Source organism: Uranotaenia lowii, chromosome 2 (genome assembly GCF_029784155.1).
Source record: "Uranotaenia lowii strain MFRU-FL chromosome 2, ASM2978415v1, whole genome shotgun sequence".
NCBI classification, from domain to species: Eukaryota; Metazoa; Arthropoda; class Insecta; order Diptera; family Culicidae; genus Uranotaenia; species Uranotaenia lowii.
The window spans coordinates 432578963-432593637 of record NC_073692.1 but is presented as its reverse complement, the minus strand read 5'-3'; the positions used below and the strand labels follow the sequence as shown (position 1 = coordinate 432593637).

At 38.3% G+C, this 14675-nt stretch overlaps 1 protein-coding gene and 1 long non-coding RNA gene across 12 annotated transcripts in view; one reads left to right on the top strand and one right to left on the bottom strand.

Moving 5' to 3' along the window:
* The window catches only part of LOC129747362 (hemicentin-1-like), a 485337-nt gene that overhangs the window by 153551 nt on the left and 317111 nt on the right, over positions 1-14675 (bottom strand). The gene's annotated exons all lie outside the window — the stretch shown is intronic.
* Positions 11280-11716, top strand: LOC129747367 (uncharacterized). The gene is made up of 3 exons (XR_008737494.1): positions 11280-11388; positions 11447-11522; positions 11581-11716. It is a non-coding gene; the product is annotated as an uncharacterized LOC129747367 (long non-coding RNA).

The window sequence follows — 14675 nt, the reverse complement described above, 5'->3', positions numbered from 1 at the left end:
CCTCTTCGAATGAAACGAATGTAACTCAATCGGGTTTTTTTATTAGACAAACATTAAACAAACAGAAGAAAATTGTTTCGCCCGATCTGCTACCTGGACATATTGAGCTTGCGCTTCAGATTCGGACTTGAGATTCGGATTAGGATGTGGATTTTAGAATGGGCTGATGATTGGAACATAATCTTCAGACTTGCTTGTTATCATTTCATCATTTCATTTCCTTCGCCTGAGGTACGATCAAAGCCCATCATAATGTTGCTGGATTCCGATTCTGCTGTTGTGTTGTATCCGATGAATAATGCTGAACCTGGCGGGCGATGGCTCGTGTGGCATATTTTTTGCCAAATCGAATTGCCGCCTAAAACGACCGGTGTCGTAAATGTCATACCTGGTAACTGAAAGTTCAGGATTCCCCAGCTGTAGTCCTTAAGGGTTAGAGGAACTGCTGCCGGTTGGATGTGCTTTGAATTGAGGCCTTCGTTAACAAAGTTTAATGTGTCTCACACGGTGAGGTCAGTTACTGGAACCAACGGTATTTCTCAGCGAAGATCTTCACGTGGCTGCAAAAAACCCACCGATCTGGATTGCACGAATTACTGATAGTCTACCCGATTTCAGGATCACTTTGTCCACTCGGGCACACCCGGTTGATGAATTTCGTTAACTTTAATTTCGGCCTAAAGAGAGGCCGATCATTCGTTACGCGATCATCGTTCGTTTTCAATTTCCTGAAGCGATTTTTTCACATCAAAGTTGAATTTTCGAAAATTTCAAAGAAAAAATTGATAGTTGAAAATCGAAATTAAAATTATCACTGATTTCTCGAATGAACTGAGAAAAGCACAGATGAACTTTCAAAAAAGGGAAAACAAATTTGACAGTGATAGTTGAACTCTGTCGGTGCACGTTCATTGGTAATGATATCGACAAAGAAAATAACAAAATAAACAAGATAATGAACCATCGGTCAAATCAAAGTAGGTACATTGAGAAAAGGAAGATAAAAGTTTTCAACAAGATATTTTGAGTGGGAGAAATTTTGTTTTCATTTTCAATGTGTCCTTTCGAATTTTTTCAACACTGTTAGGGGGCAAACATTTCCACCTTTTATTCTCATAGTTCGATCCAAATCAAACAAAGACATTTTTTCACTGGATAACCCGTGCCTATCCTTATTTAATTTTATGTTTATTACACAAGAATTCCAAAATGGGAATCGCTGGATGAATCACACTTTAACTTCACTTCGTTTTACAATGTAGTATTCAAAATACAGGAAGATTTTTTGCTAGTATCACCCATTTAAACAAATCATCACATTTCGGAGCACAACATCAACACAGAATCAAATCAAAATCGGCCTCCCTTGCGCACCACAAACAATTAATTTTAATTTGATTGTTTGAAGAATGATATTTCATAGATTTTTACTCTAAATAAATTGTTGATAAAATTTTCACAACCGAAAAAAAACGCGTGTTGACGGTTCAGCACACGCCTACTCCGATTCAACTTTAATCGAGAAATAACAAAAAAAAATTATTTTTTTTTAATCTATTCAATAATTAGTTTTTAATTAAAACTATTCAAAAATACTTCAAGAATAATTCCCCTTTTATTCGAAAATGATGAAAAATAACTCCAAATTATGTACCTATTTCAAAAATAACTAAATTATAGCTCAACAAAGACACAATGAAACAGCGTTTGTGATATCATTGTTATTTGATTTTTTTGGAGGCGTCCTAAATTTGAATAATTCGTCAGTTTTTGCCCAACAAATTCAGCCGAGTTTTAATTAAGTGTTAGTATCAGAGATATAACTAAGAACTAACTCCAGTCTAAAAAAAATCTAACAATCATTTCATAAAAATGTAAGGTTTCATTACAGTTTAGTTTTGAGCTTATGATTTTTAAACTTTTCGTTTTGACGTGTTCAAAAATCGTTTTGACGATTTCAAAAATCGTTTCGACGTGTTCTGTACTGATTCAGTTTTGGTCTAAAGTTCCTTTTAAAATTCCTTGAAATAATAATATCCGGCTGAACGAAACATAAAAACTAAAATAAAACTTGTAAGGTTTTTTAACTTGTTTTAACTTGTAAGAATTACTCGTTGTCATCGAGAAAATTGACAATTGATTTAATATTTTTAGTTTTCAAATCTTTCAAATATTTTCATCAGTTTTGCCAGAAATACTGACAAATTATATAAATAAATTTCACCTATTTTATTTTTAGATTTACCGTTTTATCTAAATACCTAGTGCTGCTAGAGAAAAAACCGTTATAATCATCTCTCAAACTTCTGACACCAATAAACAATTCAGATTTTGAAGACTTGTGTATTACAACATTTTCTAAATACTTACTCAAAATTGACTTGGAAAATTTCTGGATGACTCAAACGTTTCTTAAAATGCTTAAACGAATTGGAAAATTAATTATATTTTCTTTTTTTTGTTCGAATAACATGCAAGATTCATGTGTTGACAATCGTTATCAGTTGTACATAGACGTATGTGTTTTTTTGTGTCAATATTTGGTAGAATCAGTTTCTGAAACATGTTTTCATCACTTCGATCTATAAAGTGGATTTAAAAGACAATTCAGGTCTCAAATAAGAAAATGTGGATCAAAAAGTTTTTATTTTAAGGTGCACAAACAAAGTTTTTCATTTGCTGAGTGGATTGGAAGTACATATTGGATTCAAAACGTGAACACATTCATCAACTCCCAATGATGCATAGTGGAGGCAATGGAAATTCATGGAAACAGTTCCAGAACTATACTTTTTAACAGTTTGCTTGAAACATAAAAATGAAGTTCTCACAAATACAATGTGACAGCTCATTTCAAACTCTTTCCTTTTTTTTTTAAAAAAAATTTTGAGATTTTTGAGGAAGGAAACGGTTTATGTAAATCTATAACTTCAGTTGGAAATGACATGTAACTAACTAAAACTAGAAAATCAATGTGTTTAGAAAATGAATGCCCTAAAGGTTTCAAACAAACAAACTTGTAATTTTCGGCTTATTGAAGATATTTCATTCAGAGTAGAATAGGAGATCACCTAAAAGTTGAATAAAAAGCTTGAGATACAGTAGAATGAAAGAAAAAGATAGCGTGGATAGATAGCATAGATGTTTTCTGCTCAGCGATGCATGAATTCCAAAATCTAAAAAAAAAACTTTCTCGTAATTCCAAAACACAAATTCCTTTCATCGGTCATTGCAATTGCTTGATGGTAAAAATAAAATTCCTCTGCTTTTGAGGTTAACGAAGTTTCAAAAACTGCACCACTCATTAGCCCGAGGGCGAGTTTTCATTCGCTATTTTTTGTATCTGTTCAACAAACTGAGCGCATTATGCCAAAAACCGTATTTTATGCTATTACAGGAACAGGAAGAAAAAAACCGTATTTCTTTCTTCTATTTCTAACTCACAAAAATATGAATTGCAGGCAGGTGAATGTGCTCGAAGCACGTATCATCCCCCCATTCCACCTGCGACCTAACTTCGCCAAGACCGGTTAATGGAGCGGTGGGTGGGCCAGGGTTGGTGGATGGATATGATATAGAAGGAACATCCCGAGCACGATTTCACGTTTCCTTCTATGTGTAGTCTAGCCGGGTCCGGTTTCTGTCTAAAGTGTGTGTAGGTGGGTGATTTCCTCATATCCGCTGTAGGTACGTACTTCACTTCTGTAGGCGCATTTCGGGCCCCAATGCAAACACTGAGGGACCTTTCCTGCACTCGAGGGGGGCAACGAAAGTCGAGTCGTTTGAAGAGACGAGACGAACGAGGTTTGATGAAGAGACATTGTGATATTTTCCGAATTGGCTCACCCTCCCCCCATTCCGTGTGGCGGCGAATGACCGGGGGCGTTCCGGAGATATGGGAAGGAAAAAAAATATATCATCTTACAACATGTTCATATTTATGACATGCCAGTCGCTGGCTCTCTGTCTCCTAGCTCGAAAAGGATTCGAGGGTGGGTGTTTTTGAGCGCTTGTTCTAGAAGAAGAAGGCGCATCTGAAAGGGAAAAAAATCGTCGCAAGAAAACCCCGGAACCCGGGACGAGAGTTGCCCGCCAGCCAGTCAGCCTGCCCGGGTCGGAAAGACGTCGTCCGTCGAAAGAAACCTGTGTTTGGTTAGGACTTTCCATTTCATGCGCAAACATATCCTTTTTTATTTTGCCCCGGTCAATTTTGGTCCAGCTTTGGCTCATGATAGTTTATTCAATTAGAGTCCGGTGCCATCATCCAGTGGGAGCTGTGCTGTGCTGGGGGCAGCATAACGGTCACTGCCGCCAGATGATGGTGGCCTAGCGAGTTGGATTTCTTTTAAAAAATTTAAGCTGATTGATTCGTGACTGGATGAGGGTAAGTCATCATGCAATCATCCTTGAAGTTTTCGTTTCTAAATACAAAGCTTCCGTTTGTTAAGTTTATATCAGTGGTTTTAAAACTTTTCCGCTCACCACACCCTGTCACGATATTTTAGAGCTCACCATCCCCTTAAGTGTATTTTGGAACAAATTTAATCAGAAATGCAACAACAATTTTCAACTCAGAGCCCTTCCACTACCCCTTTATAGGCTCTCAACGCATCCTTGGGGGCAGTAGGGACAACTTTGAAAACCACTGGTTTATATCTACTTTAAAAAAATTATGAAAGCATTTTATAAAATTCTCTTGGACCAAGAAAAGAAAAAATGTTACATTCATGGGTCACTGATAACAAATTTTAGCTAAATTTTTGATTCAACCATTACTCTATAACGGGGTTATTCAAAAATTTCCAATTAATATTTATGGGTCAAAATTTAATTCGTAATCATAAGCAGTAAATTTAATCACAATTATTAGTTAGTCATTTGAAATTCCTTGGCAATGCACAAATATCTCGTTAATAAATACTAAGCATTATTCAGAGTAATAATGTATAATCAAGGGATAAATAAGGTTATTTATTGATTTTTCACAAATTCAAGAACCTGATCTATATTGCAAACATCAAACATTAATTTGCAAAAACGGGTTCCAAAATTTTGATTGCTAGAAAAATTGTAGCATTGGCGGTTTTTGGAGTTCCTAACCGAGCACTTAGATTTGAATATTTAGATCAAAATAATGGGATTGAAGCTGCATTCAGATATAATTTTAAACCGTGTTTGATAACATAAGGTTGCCAGAATTTTAAACCGTGTTTGATAACATAAGGTTGCCAGAATTTTTTTCCGGACAATTTTCTATAAAAGCCAGGGAAAATCCATACATTTGATTTCAAAATTGACGACCAAAAATTCCAGAATATCCGGGCAAATTTAGTCGAAACTAAGAATTTTTTTTCATCAAAATTCATGGAATGATTTTAGATCGTATTTTAGGCACATCAAAATTCTTAAAATTTCGTTTTGGAGGCATAAATATAAAAATTTTCTAGACAATTTGTTTTTTGTCTGATTTACAAAAAAAAGTGGTAAATCCCGGCAAAATCCGGGCATTTTTCAATGAAGTCCGGGCAACCGGGCCGAGCCGGACTGTTCATAAATTTAGTATTATAAATCCGTTGTCAAAAACCCGGATTTTGCAAGGATTTATTCACTTCATTTTCCAAGTCGAAAAAAAAAAACAAATTTAGGGTTTTTTGAGTGATCAGATTCGAAAGCAAATATATTCAAAAAAAATTTAACGTAAGAAATGATGTAAAATCGATACTCGTTACTTTCATCATTGTTTTTTTTTGCGGTTTGACCATTAGAGTATGGTGGAGTAAAAGTACGACCTTAGTGCTTTCCTATATTTTGAAAATTTTGCAGTTTTTTTTTTTTCAATAAACCAAAAACAGCATTTGATTTCTCAGACTTTTATCTTTCTTCTAAAAAATTACGAAGATAATCGATCGACGCATTTGATAGTAGTAGTGAAAATTCCTAATTGCTATCGAAACGTACTCTTACTCCACTTCTGGGGCAAAAGTTCGAATGATGTGGGGTTAAAGTACTAAATGATCGTACTTTTACCCCACATGAAGCCAAGAGGAAATATATTTTATATCAATCTTTCCTATAGCAGCCGCTTCTGAGTTAGCTTCTGATACAAATCCTATACATAGGCAAACAACCTGCGCGAATTCGGAGTTCTCCACTACTTGTCCATATTCAACTGGTTTACGAAATCCAGTTCTCACTGTATTTAAGCAATTTTTCGCGTGAGCACGTTATTGTCGATACGTCAATATGCGTTGATGTTTCCAGTGCATTTTTAAAAAAAAGTTTAAACTTTTAATATTTTCCATACAGATTTACTTCAGAGGACCCTGTTCTGTATATCATTTGTACTTTTGCCCCATTTCAGTTCGTACTTTTGCCCCTTCAAAGTTTCTTGTGATTCACAATGTAATGTGCAAAACAGACATATTAATGCAATTCTTTCTCCGGCATTTGATAGTGGTTGAAAACAACTTAACGGACAAATTAACACTTTTATTGAAACCCAGAATTTTTATTGCTCAAACATGTTTGCCGTTATTTGAACTATCACATCATTTATGCAAAATAGCTTCTTTACCTTATTTTTCGAGTATTTTGCATTCATACGAAAAAAATAGGCCTGGATGAAGGTTTTCTAAATCATTATCAATCCACGCCAGAGTTTGGAATTTTGCTGTTCTCTGAAAATCTCAAAACGTACTTTTACCCGACTCGTACTTTTGCCCCACCTTACTCTATTAAGTCTTTGTTTTTGGTTTTAACACTGACATCCGAAAACGGTGTCAAAGAGCTTGGAGTTTTAGCTTTTTTGTTTTTTTTTTGGTTTCTGAAATAGAAAGCTGGGCCTTGCCAAGGATGATTATGATTTTAAGTAGATCTATATTTTCAAAATTTAACTACAAGTGCGTCAAAACGCTACAAAATGTTCTACAAATTTGCTATTCGTCTTAAAACCATGATGCACTAAAGTTTGCGTGGTTTTGCAGTGTTTCCAGAATTAATCACATTTTTAACTTTTATTTTTTCCCACATAAAGTTACAGACAAATGTAATGGTCTCCGAGAGTTATCCGATTGAGCGAAAAACTTTGTCTGTATTGTTTAATCATTGATTGGACCAAGATTGAGGGGTGAGGGCTAGATTTCAGAAAAGTTGAGTTTTAAGGATCTCCCTAGCGTACTTATAATATTTTCAGTGCAATGGATGGCAACCGATCGTAACTTAGAGGAAAGCTTTTAAGTTTTCTTAGCCAGAGGTCATGAGATCGAGACTGGTCACGACATTCATAGTACTCTTTCTGTGGGTTAATGGTGTTAGCATAAGTAAGATGTTAGTCATTTAATCCTTGAAAGATGTACGCTCTAGTCTTAAATATAATATAGATCTCATCAAAGAAACAAAGATTTCCTATCTGTGTGTGATCGTTTAAAACAAAAACAAAAAAGAATACTCTAAACCAATCAGAAAAGGATAGAAGATATTGCAAAGCTATGTTTTGTTCTATAACGAGCTTTTTTAGATGAGTAGGATCCAATTGTATTGCTTAGAATTGGCTAAATTCGTTTTTTTTTTTATTTTCGCGAAGTAAAAATCTAAAAAAATAAATATGTAGAACGAATAATATTTGATTTTTTCATGCATTTATTAAACTTAAATTTGCACAATGCCACATCGTAACATTTTTTTTTTTTTTTTTTATCTTTTGATGAAAATTGTTAAATCAAGCTTAAATTATACATGAGCTTGGATTTATGGAATTGTAAAACCTAGATGACACGAGCAAGAGACAGACTACGGGGATCGGTAGTCAGTGAAATGGAGCGGGTCACCCATAAAATGTCAAATGCAAGAGACTACATAAATAGCAACAAGGGGTGATACTTTTTCAAAACGGTTTGTGCAAACAATTAACATGATTTATCGCCAGTAACCGTGCCGTCCTGTTCTCTAAACCAGTTAAAATCATCGTGTGCTGATGCGTGCGAATCACAATTGCAACATTCGTGGCGAAATTCAATCTTTCCATCACACAATTTAGAACTCGCGAATGGTTGTTGTTTTTTTCCTCTTCTTTCACTATCGTAAATTAAAACCAGAACTGATAATTTATTCATTTTATTAATTTGGATTCAGCTCTGAAGCGCACATTTGCACCACGGAATCGCCATTTTAATGTCGACCAGCTGTCGAGTTGGCCATCATCAGTCGACTTTTTTTCGCTGTGCCGAAACGCTGATTTAATGCTTAAAGTTTCAGGGAAATAAATTGCTCTAAATCAATGTTTTTTTTTTGCTCGCTCTTTCATCGAAACTGCCAGACAATCAAAACAATGGAAGCTCGAAAAGCTCCGTGTTTATGCGATCAATGGATTAATCGCAAATCTATGGCATTTTTGCACTCTCGGCTCAACTTCTGAATAATGGCGGTCCGATGCCCTCGGGCGTTATCAATTATCAATTATTTTATCAACAAGCAAGAGCATGAGCAAACAAACAAGTGTGTCTGTACACTCCAACTAGTGTGTGCACTTTCGAACTGTATGACTTAACACTTCATCGAGCCAGAATACATCCATTGTGTCTGGATGCGATAAAATGGCTCGGGACACCACTATTCAGCATTATTTTCGACCGGATAAAAAAGTTTTCCCCTCAAGCTTCGACAAGTAGAAGGAGTCAGTGGGATGAACAATGGCCTTAAGTTGGCTCCTTTTCCGGCTTGCGGTAACTAAAGTGGAGGGTCTAAATTGGTATCTAACTTGGCGAATCCTTAGAAAAAGGAGTAAAGAATAAAACCGTCCGCCCATAAGAACGAAGAAAGAACGGTCTCAGCAACCCGGCTAAAATCAACTCTCTCGCCTTCGTCGCCATCTCACCGCCTACTAGTTGTCTACTTACTTGTCTACTTGAGATCACCGCCGGCAGCAAATGACCAACCCAAAAAGGAAGCCGGAGTAAAATCGATTCGCGAAAACATTAGCCGAGGGAGTCGTAAAATGACAACAGGATCTATTTGTCGTAACTTAGGCTGATATCGTTTTAATGTATTACGGGGACCAAATTAATGGCTTTGTTGCATCAGGTCCGAATGGTAAAATTTACAGACCCAGGCAAGCCCATTTGACCGATAGTTTCCTGCGGTCGTTTGTCAGATGGGGATTAATGGAGGGGAAAACAAGCAGGCAGGTTGACTGACTGACTGACCTAGGGTATGCGTGAAGGCCTTACAAACTTCTCTTCTTATCGCTCATCGAAATGGATCAGGGGTTTTTCAGCTGAAGTGAAAGCTTAAATGACCATTCCATTCTAGTTGATGGATGTTCAATGTTTCGGGGATAAAATGAGGAGCAGTTAGCAAAAATAATTCATCGAAGCAAGGATCAGCTTCGGAAATGGCAAGTGGCCTACTTTTTTTAAGGGACTCAGTATTATCAACCCGGTTCTATATATTCAAACATGATATATTTTTGAAATTTTAGTCTCATTTTCCAGGAATTAAAATTTTCAAAAATTTAAAAGATTGGTCTTAAACTTTTTCTTCAGCAAAAGAAAAAAAAATATGAGGATTTCAAAAATTGGATAAGGTTTTTTTTTCAAATTATGATACGAATGCACAACTCGTCATAAGTCCAAAAATGTTATTGTTTTACAACAAGAGATGATTTCAAATTTAGAAGTTCTCAGAAAAGTTTTAAGTAATTAAAAACAGATGTGAATAAGGACCGTATCGAAAATTATGAATACACGTTATAAGTCTTCGATTTATTTATTGCTCTTTTATTTTTCAATTCTGGTTGTTTGTACATGTTTATTAGACTTCAAAGAATGGGATAACAGCAAGGATCATCTAATTATCCTAGGATCTGCTCAGTTCACGCACTTTTCCTTTGATTCCTCACATTAAGTTTTGCACAACGGTTGCATCGATGGTTTTGCTTACATTTATCCAGTCCTTCTTGAACTGGTTGATGTCAACAGTTCCATGGTCCTTCTTCCGCAGTTTCCCTTTCATCAGAGCCCAATACCTTTCGATAGGCCGGATCTCTGGGCAATTTGGAGGTTTCATCGCTTTTGCGGCGAAATTGACTTCCATCTCTCGATACCACTCTAAGACTGAACGCGCGTAGTGGCATGATGCAAGATCTGGCCAAAATAGTGTCTGACCTTTATGCTTCTGAATGAGTGGCAAAATACGCTTTTGAAGACATTCAGTCCGATATATTTCGGCATTCATGTTCCCGAAACTGAAAAAAGGTGAAGACTTCATACCACATTGACAAATTCCTTACCAAACCAGCACCTTCTTGCCAAATTTTTCACAAAATTGACTTCTCCGAGTTTGGGACATCCGTTCCTTGAGGCACAGTGTAGACTTGTGCACCTGGAAGAGTTTTGTATTCCATTTTCACATATGTTTCATCATCCATAATAATGCACAAATTCTTCTTGCTCAAAACCTCATCGTACAACTTCCGAGCTCGAGTTTTCACGGATTTCGCCTGAATTTTGCTGCGTTTCGGACATTTCTGCTTCTTGTAGGTCTTCAACGAGTTACGTGCCTTGGCACGTTGCACCATTCCGATTGATGTCCCACACTTTCTTGCGCAATCCCGAACTGAAATATTCAGTTTTCTTTCAAACTGCTCGCAAATCTTTTTGTCCAAAGCCAGCTTGGATGCACCAACTTTTCGGCCACGACCAGGGAGATCCCTGAAAGTGTTGTGCATACCAAATCGGCAATAGCCTTTTGAACTGCACAGATGCTGACTCCTTCCTGTTTCGCCAATTTTCTTATAGTCAAGCCGCGCTCCGAACAGTATTTGGTCACAATCTTTTTGCCGTTTTTCTTCCGAAAGTCCCTTCATTGCTGCGCCGGGATTCAAAACTCAACTTTTTTCGAGATATTCTGATTGTTTACTATATTTATAACACGCGATCACTTAACAGCTGTCAAAACACTTCATAGTCTTTTTCACAGAGAGGCTTAAAGTTGTATTCATAAATTACGATACGGTCCTTAATGCATCAAATTGATGAATCTCATTCAGAGGCTTAGAATAATCAGTTCTGTATGTATTACGTGTAACTTTTTGACAAACTATCTCAGAAAACACCATTTTCAATATTCTACTCTTTGCAATGGTCGAATTTCTTTTATTATCTTCGAATGTCGCCGAACAAACAGCAACATTGGCGACACTGGCGTGAAGAGACAGTTCATCTGACAGTTGACACGAGCACTTTAGTCGAACATTAACCTAAGAACTTCCGTTCTCATAGATAGCTAGAATTGCTATAGTTTTATATTCCTTCTAAAAGTTATCAGCCTGTTGAGCTACATTCGGTGAAAGAATTCATTAGTGCTAATAATCATAGCTAGTTTTATACACAGGTATAGCTAAAACTGAACTATCTATTTTGTGAATTCTTATTACTAACTTTATTGATAGGTTGTGTAGGTACTTGATCTGCATCATACACGTTGGATTCCGACTCCGATTTCGGATACTTAGTCTCCGCTAATAAGTAAATTTGATTAATAATTTACGTTACAAAGCTGTTTACTAATGAAATTCATACGCAGGTCTTCATCTACCGAGAATAGCAATAGCTAGTTGCCAAATAACAAATCGGCGTTAATTGGACTGAAATGTAAGTCACATAACCTACAAACTTGTAATCACCATCTAAATAATAATTATATTAATTTTAGTTTGAAGCTACAATAAACACAATTGCTATCAAAACTCATCCAAGTCTATTTGGCAACAAACTTCAAAATTTCAATGGAGAAATCAGCCAAAATTAGCGAGACCGGAAGACCATCGGATAACCCGGAAATTTCATCCTGCTCAGCTTGTGATAAACCAAATTCGGCTGATAACTTGGTGCAATGTGACGACTGCGACGGATGGTGGCACTACAAATGCGCAGGTGTGGATGAAAGCATTAAAGACCTGCCGTGGTCTTGCAAGCAATGCAACGTCGCCCGATCCCGTAAACCACCGTCCGTCCGAAGCAACCGATCATCTATCCTATCAATCAACCTAGAACGTCTAATTGAACGACAAGAAATTGAACGAGCAAAGATGGAAATAGAAAGAGACCGTTTAGAGATTGCTCAGGAAAAGCTTTTCCTGAAACAACAACAAGATCTTCTGAAAACCGCGGCTTGTACGGAAGAAAATAGAAGCATCCGTAATAAGCTCCTGGAAACCGAGAACCAAAGACGTGTCAACGACTGGGTTAGTCAAACATCGTTACAAGAGCCAGTAGACGAGAATTCATCACGCCAGAAAGCAGCCAAGCCGGTACCTTATCAAGCTGTGGATCCGCCGTGCACCCCTTTAGGCCAGAATAACAACTCACAGACTCTGGTAACATTTTCGCCAATTTCTCCGATGGATCCGAAATCCGGAACGCCTTTGATGATGCGACGTCTGAAAGACCAGCTGAAGAACTACCAGGAACAAATAGAAAGCTGCAGAATTATGTTAGAAACATCAAACGGGGGACTCATCTCCTCAGCAAAAAGGGGCACAGGTACCCCTCTAGCGAAGAAGACAGGCGCTATTCCGAAAAGGACCGTAGTGACCACCGGATTGAATACAGAGTCAGGAAATAAATCTATGGAATGTTTGGTAAGACAAAGCAACCTAGATGACACAAGCCAATGGAGCGGACACTCAGGCGAGCGCTTATCGCCGGTGCCTAGCCATAACGCGAATAACGAGTACCATGAAAATAACTTCACGACCAATCTCGTCGACCATAAAATTGGCTCCCTCGAAAAGTCGCGAAACGCGCTTTCGGACGTCGCATCAGAGAAATTTAAAACCTCCTTTAATACAGCTACGGTCCAGCAGCGTTCCTCACACGCGCATCCGAGCGAAACATCATTAGTGCCGCAGGGCCCCCGACACTCAGTAAATGTTCATCCTGAACACTCAGCAAGGGTTCCACACTTATCAACCGGACCTACACAACAACAGCTCTCAGCGCGTCAGTCTCTGGCTCGAGAACTCCCGATATTTTCCGGGGATCCGGCGGATTGGCCGATATTTATATCTCACTTCAACTACACGACAGAGGCTTGTGGATATACCAACGGGGAAAACATGTTAAGATTGCAGCGTTGTCTTCAAGGGAATGCATTAGATGCTGTACGTAGTAGGTTGATCCTTCCTGAAGCCGTGCCCCAAGTAATCGACAATCTGAAATCCAAATATGGGCGCCCAGAGGTACTAATTAACGTGCTTCTACAGAAAGTTCGAGAAACTCCTGCTCCAAAGGCGGACAAATTAGAAGGGCTGATCGAATTTGGCGTGAGAGTGCAAGCTTTGTGCGATCACATAGAAGCAGCAAACGAAATGGAGCATATGTCAAATCCTTCGCTTCTTCAGGAACTCGTTGCCAAGCTACCGACAGAGCGAAAAATGATGTGGGCCGCGTACAGGCGCTGTCTCTCAGTAGTAAACCTGAAAACATTCAGTGCTTACATGACCGAAGTAGTACAAGATGCATTGACAGTGGTAAACTACGAACCAGAAACCAGAGTGAAAGAAGTCATCCGCGATAGAACGAAACCGAAGGGATTTGTCAACTCTCATACTTTGGAATCTGGCGACCACACCGAAATTCCTGAAGAGCCGACAGTAACCAATAAGGCGGGACCGTTCAAACACTTCGATTGTGCTCATTGTGAAAAACCCGGCCATCGACTTTATGAATGCGGCGAGTTTAAAAGACTTAGTGTTGACGATCGATGGAGGAGAATCCGTGCACTGCGAATATGTCAAAACTGCCTGTATGGTCATGGGAGGAGATCATGCCGCAGGAGCAGCCAATGCGATATCAACGGGTGTCAAAACCGTCACCATTATCTCTTGCATTCCCCTAAAACTTCAAACGAGAATGACAAAGACTTAGTCGTAGCGGAACACCACACGCACCGATTTCTGCCGTCATCCTCGCTCTTCCGAATTGTTCCAGTTAAGCTCTATGGTAAACACGAAACGTTAGACACCTTCGCATTCCTAGACGAAGGATCAGACCTTACGCTTATCGAAAGAAACGTAGCCACCACTCTGGGAATTCGTGGTAGCCCACAAGCTTTGTGTCTTCGATGGACCGGTAGTATGACTCGCACTGAGAAAAATTCTGAGCGTATAACAATGGAAATCTCCGGTAATCAAAACGCTAAAAGATATCGATTCAACGCAAGAACCGTGGAAAATCTAGGATTACCTTCTCAACACCTCCAAGCTGAGGAAATGGTTCAGAAATATAAACATCTGTCGGGCATACCATTAACTAGCTACCGGGACGCGAAACCTAAAATACTTATAGGTATCGACAACCTAAGTTTGGCGGTTCCTTTGAGGACAAGGGAAAAGGATGGAATAGCTGCGGTTAAAACAAGACTTGGTTGGTGTGTCTATGGCTCGGCCTCAACAGAAAAGGAAGAGGCATACAATTTCAACGTATGTAACTGCACATGCGACCGTGATCTCCAGGAATCCGTTAAGCTAATGTACGAAGTCGACGCTGTGGGCGTTAAACCCAGGGAGATTCCCCTATCTCCTGAAGAAGAACGCGCACTCTACCTATTGAAAACAACCACCAAATCTGCAGACAACTTTTTCGAAACCGGACTCCTGTGGAGAAACGATCACATCG